This window comes from Rana temporaria, chromosome 2, assembly GCF_905171775.1.
Source record: "Rana temporaria chromosome 2, aRanTem1.1, whole genome shotgun sequence".
NCBI classification, from domain to species: domain Eukaryota; kingdom Metazoa; phylum Chordata; class Amphibia; order Anura; family Ranidae; genus Rana; species Rana temporaria.
The window spans coordinates 488,452,184-488,463,527 of record NC_053490.1 but is presented as its reverse complement, the minus strand read 5'-3'; the positions used below and the strand labels follow the sequence as shown (position 1 = coordinate 488,463,527).

The 11,344-nt window shown below is 42.6% G+C and overlaps 1 protein-coding gene across 2 annotated transcripts in view; it reads left to right on the top strand.

Moving 5' to 3' along the window:
• The first annotated feature begins 495 nt into the window (after nucleotides 1-495).
• C2H21orf91 (chromosome 2 C21orf91 homolog) overlaps nucleotides 496-11,344 on the top strand; it is a 65,822-nt gene continuing 54,973 nt past the window's right edge. Inside the window, exon 1 of one of the 2 annotated variants that reach the window (XM_040338810.1) lies at nucleotides 496-642. The gene's annotated coding sequence lies outside the window, so the exon portion shown is untranslated. Of the gene's footprint in view, nucleotides 643-695; nucleotides 1,125-11,344 lie in introns of those variants that run through there. The other variant, XM_040338811.1, reaches the window with a different exon arrangement.

Below are 11,344 nucleotides of genomic sequence, written 5' to 3'. Positions count from 1 at the left end.
GGCAGGAAGGGGGTAAAAGTGGCCAGTATTGAAGTGGTTAAAATATTATTTTTTTTCCAAAAAAATAGCAAACACAATTTTTTTTGTTTGCAATTTTTGCAAACAAATATCGTGTAACATAAAAATAATGCAACCATCGCCATTTTATTCCCTGGGGTCTCTACTAATAAAATAAAATGTATAATGTTTGGGGACTATAAGTAACTTTCTAGCAAATGATACCGATTTAACAAAAAGTGTCAGAAAAGCCTGGTCTTATACAGTGTAATGTATAGTACACACAGCCCTTACATTGTTCTGCCACATAACATGCAGCCAGAATGAAATCTGCCCGCCCGCATTATATAACTCCAACAGAAAATCTGTGATACATAAAAAACAAGGCGGGCGGGCGCAGAACGGTAGCTCAGCCTGAGTCTACCGGGAAAAGAAAGGCGGGCCAGTGACGCTTCGCTTACCACGTTTGCAAAGACCAATCCGCTTCGTGGGCGGGGCCACACGAGTTCTGTGTTTTCATTGTCCCTTTCCTCTCTGCCTCAGAACGTCTCTTTCTATGACGTAAAGAACAGCGTGTACTTTCCTTGGGAATATACCCGGGCGGACTGTACCATACCCCGAGAAGAGTACGGAGAGCCGGCGGAGGTAAAGTCCCACATCTTTCATATACTTTAGCGCAGTTACATTCACTATATTAACTTTATGTTGTACTATCCTGCTGTGTAACGAGGTCGGAGAAGACTTTTCCTCTTTGTCCTCCCCCCTTTTCCTGTGTAATGGTTCGGTCTGGCAATGTATTAGCATTGTATGATGTAGTTATTGGCTGGGGAAGGAAGGAACCATAGCTGGAGGGGGGGAGAGGTGAGTGACAAGTTTGTATCCGGGCTCTGTGTGCCATCGCTCCGCCACTACCATGTTAGGAGGAGGGGGGCTCTGCGCGTGTTTGTGTTTACTTTGTTGTAGTTTAGTTGGATTGTATGTTGTGCCCCCCGGGCAGTGCGGAGTTGGTATGATCCAGCAGAGTGAGTGGGAGATGATGATGATGTAGGTAGGGGATGTCCATGCTGGTGTAGTAATGAGGAGAGAGAAGAAGGGGACCAGGGGACGTTTCCTACAGGAGGACACAGGTGAGTCTTTTCTCTGCTGTGGGTGAGTGGGCACATGTACTGTCATGTCTGTCCCTGGGATCACGGATACAATGTATGTGTTATACAGGAGGAAGTACATGTTGTTCTATGAGGTCACTTACAATAAATAGATGACAGTATCTCCATGAGATGAATGCAATGTGTGATGATCTCCAGGAGGAAGTAGTACATGTTGTTCTATGAGATCCCTTACAGTAAACAGATGAGATGGATACAATGTCTGTGGTAGGATGAGGACAGGTTGTAGTAAGAGATCACTTACAGTAATCAGATAACTATACTGTCACTTAAAGACGCCGGCCGTTTTTTCAGGGAAAGATCAACTAAAGCGGAACTTCGCCATAAAAAGGTTCTCTGATTCCCCCCCCCCCCCTATTTATGGCATGTACCCGCTCCCGCCTAGGCTAGGGGTCTCCAAACTTTCTAAGGAAAGGGCCGTTTTTTAACTGTCCTTCAGTCTATTGGGTGGGTGTATTAGGGGGAGAAATGGTTGGCATTGGTTGGCATTCGTGTGAGGGATGGTGCCCCATTGTTGATTTTAGTGGAAGAAATAGTGCCTCATTGTTGGTGTCAGTGGAAAGAATAGTGCTCCGTTGTTGGCGTCGGCAGGAATAGTGCCCCGTTGTTGGTGTCAGTGGCAGATCTAGAGCCCCGTTGTTGGTGTCAGTGGCAGGTCTAGAGCCCCGTTGTTGGTGTCAGTGGCAGGACTAGTGCCCCGTTGTTGGTGTCAGTGGCAGGTCTAGAGCCCCGTTGTTGGTGTCAGTGGCAGGACTAGTGCCCCGTTGTTGGTGTCAGTGGCAGGTCTAGAGCCCCGTTGTTGGTGTCAGCGGCAGGACTAGTGCCCCGTTGTTGGTGTCAGCGGCAGGACCAGAGCCCCGTTGTTGATGTCAGCGGCAGGACCAGAGCCCCGTTGTTGGTGTCAGTGGCAGGACCAGAGCCCCGTTGTTGGTGTCAGCGGCAGGACCAGAGCCCCGTTGTTGGTGTCAGTGGCAGGTCTAGAGCCCCGTTGTTGGTGTCAGTGGCAGGACTAGTGCCCCTTTTTCTTGGTGGCAGGACTAGTGCCCCTTTTTCTTGGTGACAGGACTAGTGCCACGTTTTGTTGGTGGCAGGACTAGTGCCCCTTTTTCTTGGTGACAGGACTAGTGCCCCTTTTTCTTGGTGACAGGACTAGTGCCACGTTTTGTTGGTGGCAGGAATAGTGCCCCTTTGTCAGTGGCAGGAATAATGCCTCAAGGGCTGGATAAAGGCAAGCAAAGGGCCACTTCCGGCCCCAGGGTTGTAGTTTGGAGACCACTGACCTAGGCGATCAAAGCAGAAACCCTCCCTTTCCGGGACTCCTCATGGGTTGCAGGAGTCTGCGGGTCCATTGGAGACCTGCACATGTGTAGGGTGATGCTATAGGAAGTCACTGCCAGCTTCCCACAGTGAATTTGGAGGTGCCAAGGACACTCATGTTGCTGGTATAACAAGGTTGGTACACCACAATACACAGCCCTGGAGTTATCCAGCATAATGCTCATAGTCGTAAGCAATCATTGGTCAGCACAGTCACCTGGCTGTGCTGACCAATGAGAAGTGCTTCCGAGGGGCTTCTTCCCGTAAGGTGTCCCAGAAGAAAGAAGTGCTTCTCATTGGATATTTAGTCTTGCCGACCAATGAGAAATATATCTTTCTTCGTCTTACGCAGCACTTTACAATGTAGAGGGGAGACCGTACAATTACTGTCAGGGTGGATTTGATTTAAAGCGGGGGTTCACCCTTAGAGGGCACTTTTCCCCCTTAGATTCCTGCTCGTTTTTACTAGGGGAATCGGCTATTTATTTTAAAATATGTGCAGTACTTACCCGTTTACGAGATGCATCCTCTCCGTCGCTTCCGGGTATGGGCTTCGGGACTGGGCGTTCCTTCTTGATTGACAGGCTTCCGAGAGGCTTCCGACGGTCGCATCCATCGCGTCAGGATTTTCCGAAAGAAGCCGAACGTCGGTGCGCAGGCGCAGTATAGAGCCGCACCGACGTTCGGCTTCTTTCGGCTACGAGTGACGCGATGGATGCGACCGTCGGAAGCCTCTCGGAAGACTGCCAATCAAGAAGGAACGCCCGTTCCCGAAGACCCATACCCGGAAGCGACGGAGAAGATGCATCTCGAAAACGGGTAAGTACAGCTCATATTTTAATACAAATAGCCGATTCCCCTAGACCGAACGAGCAGGAAGCTAAGGGGAGAACAAATTTTTTTTTACAAATGGGTGAACTCCCGCTTTAAATCATAATTTTTAAAGAGCAACTGTCATCTCTGCCCCGCTGTTGACTCACCAACAGTCACATTCACTTTAATGGGAGTGCTGGTGATGCTGTAGGGACACGACGAGGTGAGGGACGTGGCGGCAGTAGGTGAGTGGATGCCCGCTAACAGGCGCTGCCATGATGGATCTGAAATGACAGGTGCTCTTTAAATGTAAGGACTTATTCTTGCTAGTAGTTAGAATCTTTAATATGTGCAAACAAAATGAAGGTTTCCTATTTAGAACAGTAAACTGTCAGGTTAGTAAGACGGCGACTATCAGAACAGATTCAATCATACAGTTTGTAGTGTACATAGATTTGCAAAACAATGGGGTAATTGAATATTCCTGAACTTTGTTTTATCTCACGGTTACTGTTAAATTGTTTGAACGCATCCATGCAGTGCATGTCATCTCAGCTTGCAGAGCTTGGAATCATTGAATGAGTTTCCCAAAAATGTAAATATTGCAGAATATACAGCCTTATGCTACATAACTAAGCTCCATTTCATGCTGAATAAACTAAATTATTATTGTATCCTTAATAGAAAACTATCTTTAGATAGATTTTTTTACTCCAAAAAGCATTTTATGAAAATACATTTTGTTAAAAATAAAAAATAAATCTTATTTAAATAACTTTTTTTTTTATATAAATAATGTTTTATTTAAATAAGATTCTTTTTTTTGATTTTTAACAAAATTTATTTTAATAAAATGCTTTTAAAAAAAAAAAAAAAAAAAAAAAACCCATCACACACTTTACAATTGGTTGGAAGTTGTGACTGTTCATTTGTTCGTAGATTTAGGGGTAGATTCACATAGAAGATACGACGGCGTATCTCCAGATACGCCATCGTAACTCTGAGTGTGCAGGGTCGTATCTATGCGCCCGATTCATAGAATCAGTTACGCATAGATTTCCCTAAGATCCACCGGCGTAAGTGTCTTACACCGTCGTATCTTAGGCTGCATATTTACACTGGCCGCTAGGTGGCGCTTCCGTATATTTACGCGAGGAATATGCAAATGAGCTAGATACGCCGATTCAGAAACGTCCGGCCGGCGCATTTCTTTACATCGTTTACGTTAGTTTTTTTTAGGCGTATCCTATGTTAAGTATGGCCATCGTTCCCGCGTCGACTTTTGAAAATTTTACGTCGTTTGCGTAAGTCGTTCGCGAATAGGGCTGACGTAATTTACGTTAATGTCAAAAGCAATGACGATTTGCGGCGGAATTTCGAGCATGCGCACTGGGACTTTTTCACGAACGGCGCATGCGCCGTTCGTAAAAAACGTCAAATACGCGGGGTCACAGTTATTATACATAAAACACGCCCACATCATCCACATTTGAATTAGGCGGGCTTACGCCGACACAGATACGTTATGCCGCCGTAACTAAGGGCGCAAGTTGTTTCTGAATACAGAACTTGCGCCCTAAATTACGGCGGATAGATAGACCATTCTATCTGAATCTAGCCCTTAATCTTTTGTATCAAATCGCTCACCGATTGGGAAAACAAAACTGAAGCGCGTGGCCGTCATGATGAAAATCACCTCCAGCAGTCGTTTTCTGTACACATAATAGGCAAGGTTGGCGGGAAAATCGATTTTTTTCCGAGGGTGAAATCTCACCAAAGTAGAAACCCACTTATTGAGCTGCTAGAGAAAAGTTGATTGGAAAAAAATAAAATAATTATATTTAGAGGAATGGTTGGTTTTGTTTTTGTTTTTTGTTTTAGATATATTTTTGTTTAGGGTATTTCCTTTAGAGGTCCGTTTATGAATGTTTTCACATCAAGATCCCGGCACACTTCTAGTTGGATTACTTTGGAAGATGTGTATATCCGGGTGAAAGTTGTGTTATTAGGGTTGTTTAGTTTATACCATTGAGCCCTGGTTCACACTGGGTACGATTTGGAACGATTTGAGATGCGATTTGACATGTCAAATCGCATCTCAAATCGGCGGCAATTGTCGGCAATGGCACTGTCCTAATCAGTGCGACGCCGCATCTACGATTTCAAAAAGTAGTTCCTGTACTACTTTTTGCGATTTTGGGCCGCGATTTACATTAAATTGCGGCCGAAATCGCGGCCGCGAAATCGCGGTAAAATCACGCATTTTACCGCGATTTTGAATTCGCAGCAGTGTGAACCTAGGCTGAGGGGTCTTTTTATAAATAGTGTCGCACAACTTTGACTCAAGATTCACATACTTTTCTGTTTTCATAACATTTTTGTCGGGGCTTTTTTTTTTTTTTAACACTAGGTTATGTCCATTTACAAAGAATAGAACAACTCAATACATTTCAGATAATATGGTCCCAGAAGGACCCAACCTCAGGAGAGCATCCTTATGGGTTCACACTCTATTCTAATTGGATTCCATTTAAAACCCTGTAAACCCCGGGGGAAGGATGCATGCAAAAACAATTATAAATAGACCCGCGTGTGTTTTTAGGGTAGTTTAGTTAATTTCAGGGTCTTAGTAAATGTTTTCACTCAAGATTATCCAAACTAGAAGCTTGTTTGTTAAGATGTTAAAGCAAAATTTGATTGCATTTCTTTTGTCTTTATTTAGCAAATGTTTTGTGTTTTTTACAAAGATTCACGCAATGTTAACCCACTTTTTTTTATGGATTGAGTTAAAAACAAAATATGTCAATCTTGGGTGACAGTCGTGTTAATCTTGTGTGAGACCTTTTATTAAATGGACCCTAGTGTTTTTTTTTTGTTTTGTTTTTTAAATTAATTAATTTTTTCCGTGTATTTGGTTGCAGTTGGTGTACTGTTGCTTTAATGAAAAAATTGTACTTTTTATTTTCTCCCCTGCTGGCTATTTCCTCTTGCACTTCTTCTTTTTTTTTTTTTTTTTTTTTTTTTTTTATGTAAGAATTTAACTTTATTTTTTAATTTTTTTTATATTCGAAAACGTAAAATGGGGGTGGGTTGGCTCAGGAGCTGCTTCCAGGTAGCTGAAAGGAGCATGTGTAACCCTCATGAGGTATTTATAGCACAGTACTCTCTGATTATGCACATTTTCACCCCTAAATCCCCCCCCCCCCTTACACATACACACTTTCTTTTTTTTTTAACGTCCAATTTTCTGTGAAATTTCGGTAAACTGAAACCCTCAATTAGCTCCTCCCTAATGATAAGGTACGATATCTACTTCATTGTTGAATAACTGAGATCACTATTAAAGCAACTTTTTCTGCTTTGAGTGTGACCGGATGATCTGTAGAACTCGCAGAGGTTTGTCTTATATTATGTACATTGCAAAGTAAATTGTAAAATATCACTAAAGACTTTAATGTAACACTCATAACTACAGTTATGAGACTGATGTTATGTAATGTGGATCATATGCCGTGTCAGATGTGACGATTGTTTCTCCTCTAAAACACATCTATTTTAGTATTACTTATATATAGTGTAGTTTTTGTTGTGTACATTTGTATTCAGGGATTCCTTTGTTATGGCCATTCATCACATGTGCTGCCAGAGGTGTTGTGATGCTAATAATGTGTGTGCTGATACGGTGGGGGGAGGCAAGAAACATGGCCTGAGGGCATCCAAACTGGTCTCTGTATGGGATCAAAGCTTGCCTCACAGGTTACTTTAAAAAGGAGCTTCACTCCCCCATTATGTGTCTGTGTGTTGTTGTGTTTTTTATTTATTTATTTATTTTCCCCTTTTACCTTTTTTTTTTTTTTTTGACCTTTTATATATTTTTTTTCCTCGCCCTTCTCTCCCTTTTCATGAGATATATATCACGTTCTCGGCAAATCCAGCGGTGTTCTGTAGGTATCCTGTGCTCCACATCAAGCACACTTCGTCCTACACTGCCTTCTTCTTTCTTCTTCTTTTTCTTCTTTCTTCTTTTTTCTTCTTTTTCTTTTTTACTCCTTTTTTCTTCTTTCCTCTTTTTTCTTCTGATTTATTTTTTCTTCTTTTTCTGCTTTTTCTTTTTCTGCTTTTTCTTTTTCTGCTTTTTCTTTTTCTGCTTTTTCTTTTTCTGCTTTTTTCTTTTTCTTCTTTTTCTTTTTTCTTTTTCTTCTTCCTTTTTTTTTTTTTATTGCCTTCTTCCCCCAACCCCCTTGCCATTCTTTTTTTTAAAAATAACTTTTTCCTTGCCCTTCGCTTTCCTTTTTATATGTTTTTTTTTTTGACCACTGGGCACTTAAACCCCCTTAATAACCAGACCAATTTTCAGCTTTCGGTGCTCTCACATTTTGAATGACAATTACTCAGACATACAACACTGTACCCAAATAAAATTGTTGTCATTTTTTTCACACAAAAATGGAGCTTTCTTTTGGTGGTATTTAATCACCGTTGGGTTTTTTATTTTTTGTGCTTTAAAAAAAAAAAGACTGAAAATTATGTAAAAAAAAAAAAAAAAATGAATTTTTCCTTGTTTCTGTTATAAAATTTAGCAAATTTGTAATTTTTTCTTCATACATTTTGGCCAAAATGTATACTGCTACATATCTTTGGTAAAAATAAGTACAACTTGGTGCATATTATTTGGTCTTTGTGAAAGTTATAGAGTCCACAAGCTATGGTGCCAATATCTGAAAATTGTGCGGGGGTATTGCAGAGTATTGCGCAGGGGGTATTGTAGGGATGGCTGGATCTGTGACTGCAATAGTCACCGATCCAGCCCACAGCGCTGCTGACACCCGCTCTCTCCTCTCACACTGAACCGATCGGTACAGAGAGAGGAGGGAGGAACCGGCGTCATCAAATGACGGCGGTTTGTTTACATGTGATCGCTCCGTCATTGGACAAGAGCGATCACGTGGAAACGGCCGCTATCAGCGGCAATTTACCGTGATCCGTGAAAATCTGCTTTGGGGTAATAATTCAGTGGTCCTGGTCCTCCTACAAATTAAAATAAAGTTTTACCAAACTCTTGTTTAACAACTTTTTAGTTGAAAAAGAGTAAGTTGGCCTCGTTTATACTGTTGTCTTCATGTCCTGCAACACTCACCTTACAACAAAATTGGCACCCCAGTACCTTATTAGGATAACGGGCAATGCATGTACACTGCAGAACTTTGCACCACACAAAGGGTCGTGTCCCATTTTATTTGGGTGTTGACCAAGCAATGTTTTCTACAAGAGTTTTCTTGCTGTTGTCAGCGTCTTGGCTTTCTGTGTGCGCTGCCCAGACCTGTTCATACTCGCTATGTAACTCCCAGTGACTTTGTTAATATTATCACACCCTACACAGCGTGAGGAGAGTTGGGTACTTTTTTTTTTTTTCTCTTTTTTTTTTTTTAACAAACTTCATGACCGGTGTTGACACTGTGGCATTAAAGCAGAAGTTTAGTGAAATATTTTTATTTTAAAGTGGATGTAAATCTAAATATTTTATTTTTTATGTTTTGATGTCACACTGTAGAGTATAAGATTTCCTATCATCTGTGCCCAGTCTTGCCACACAGAGTTAAAGGAACACTAAAGGTTTGTTTTTTTATTAGGTCAATTGATTGCTGTAAGCTAGAGCATTTAAATATCACTTACCTCGTTTTTCCTTTTGACCTCCAAAATACAGTAATCCAGGTTTGAAAATGCCATTTCCTGTCACTCCTCTCCTTGCTTTCCACCAGCATCTGAGCCGTTTTGCATGGTGGAAAGAATGTGCTCACCCCCTCCCTATGACTACAGCCCTGCGTGAAGATGCTCTCTTATCCCTCACAGGCATGGAGGCTAAGCCTAATGGGAACTGTAGTTCCCATTAGGCCGTGATGTAGCAAGAATGAATGCGCACCGCAAACCAGGAAGTCAGTGAGAATAATGATTCAGGAGTGCTGGAGGTGAATAAAACAGCTCAATTTCAACAGGTATCAAACCAGTTATAATGCAAAACATTACTTTTTACTTTATCAGCTACTGTCAGACTTTAATTTAAGAGGAAAATATTTTTGTCTTTACAACCCCTTTAATCCAGCTCTGAGCAATCCTCTTTTATTGTTCAGTGAAATAAAACGGACTTACAGAGAAGAACCTTAGTCCGTTCCGCCCCCTTGCTGTGAGTGACAGGTTATTTACATATCTTATGCACTAGCTTCAGACAGGCATTATTTTTTAATTCCCACCCCCACTCCATTTCTGAAGTCATGTGGTTACTTTTCTGGATTTTGACTGGATGTTAGTGATCATAGCAGAATTCAGTGTAAGGAATACACAGGGAAAAAATGCATGTTGACGAGTGTAGAGGAGGGCGGAGAGTCTACTGACATCACGACTCCACCCACCGAGCTCCAGACAACAGATCTACCGATTCTGCAGTTTTTCAGTTCTTATAACAGACAGAGGGGAGACATTTGACAGGTAAGGATACATGCAGGAGGCATCTATATCCTTCTAGATCAGCACTATGGCAGTGGTTTAGAAAGGATGAGAGCGGCTTTACATCCACTTTATATAAGCACCTGTAATGGTATTTTATGTCGGAGTGGATCAGCGACCTGTTTTACCAGCCATGTGAGAACTTGGAGGAACTGCAGCCGTCTCACATCATTTGTTATAAAATCCTTGTTGCCATTCTGAAGCTTCCCTCCAACTACTTTGCATATTTTTTTATATATATATACTGTAATTCTGTATTTGCCAAATAGGCTGCAGAAATCTCCCTCCACTGAGTCCGGCTGCAAGCATTTTAACTGTGGGCAGCTGAAGCTGCTGCCTGTTCAGTTCCTGGATTTACAGAGGCACACCTGCAGCTCTCATTGGCCCTCTTATGACTCATCCCCCCCCCCCCCCTTCCCTTCCTGGCAAACTGTCACGAGAGTAAAGCCTCGTACACACAATCGGATTATCCAACAGGGATTGTGTGATGACAGGCTGTTGGTGGAAAATCTGACCGTTTGCTCCATCAGACAATTGTCAGATTTTCCGTGGACAAATGTGGGATAGCATGCTTTAAAATTGTCTGCCAACAATTGTGTGTTGTCGGATTTTCCGATCGTGTGTACTAGGGTTGTCCCGATACCACTTTTTTAGGACTGAGTACGAGTACCGATACTTTTTTTCAAGTACTCGCCGATACCGAATACCGATACTTTATTTTCTTTTTAAATGTGTCCCCAAATGCAGCCATGTCCCCCCCCCCCCCCATATATGCAGCCATGTCCCCCCCCCCCATATATACAGCCATGTCCCCCCCCCCATATATACAGCCATGTCCCCCCCACCATATATACAGCCATGTCCCCCCCCCCATATATACAGCCATGTCCCCCCCCCATATATACAGCCATGTCCCCCCCCATATATGCAGCCATGTCCCCCCCCCCCCCATATATGCAGCCATGTCCCCCCCCCCCCCATATATGCAGCCATGTCCGTCCCCCCCCCCCCATATATGCAGCCATGTCCGTCCCCCCCCCCATATATGCAGCCATGTCCCCCCCCCCATATATGCAGCCATGTCCCCCCCCCCCCCCACAAGTACTCCCGCAAATACTCAGAATCGGTCCCGATACCGATGCTAGTATCGGTATCGGGACAACCCTAGTGTGTACACAACATGCATGCTCGGAAGCAATGCTCACCATAGCACATTAGCAAAATGCCCAAAGGGTGGCACTAAAGAGCTAGAAAAAAGTTTCGTGTTTGTTGGCCGACAATTCTTTGCCGTTTTTGTATGCAAGACAAGTTCCTGGCCAACGCACTTCTGACAAAAGTCCTACGCTTTGTCTGCTGAAAATCCGATCGTGTGTACCAGGCTTTAGAGAGAGAACTGTGCAAGATGATGTCATAAGCCTTGGCTTTTTATCAGACAAGAAAGAGGAAGTGGCCTGTATAAGGTATTTATTGGCAGAAAAAATATGTTTTACTATCCAAAGTTAAAGGGGTTGTAAAGGTAAAAAAATGTTTTTCCTAAATAACTTCCTTTA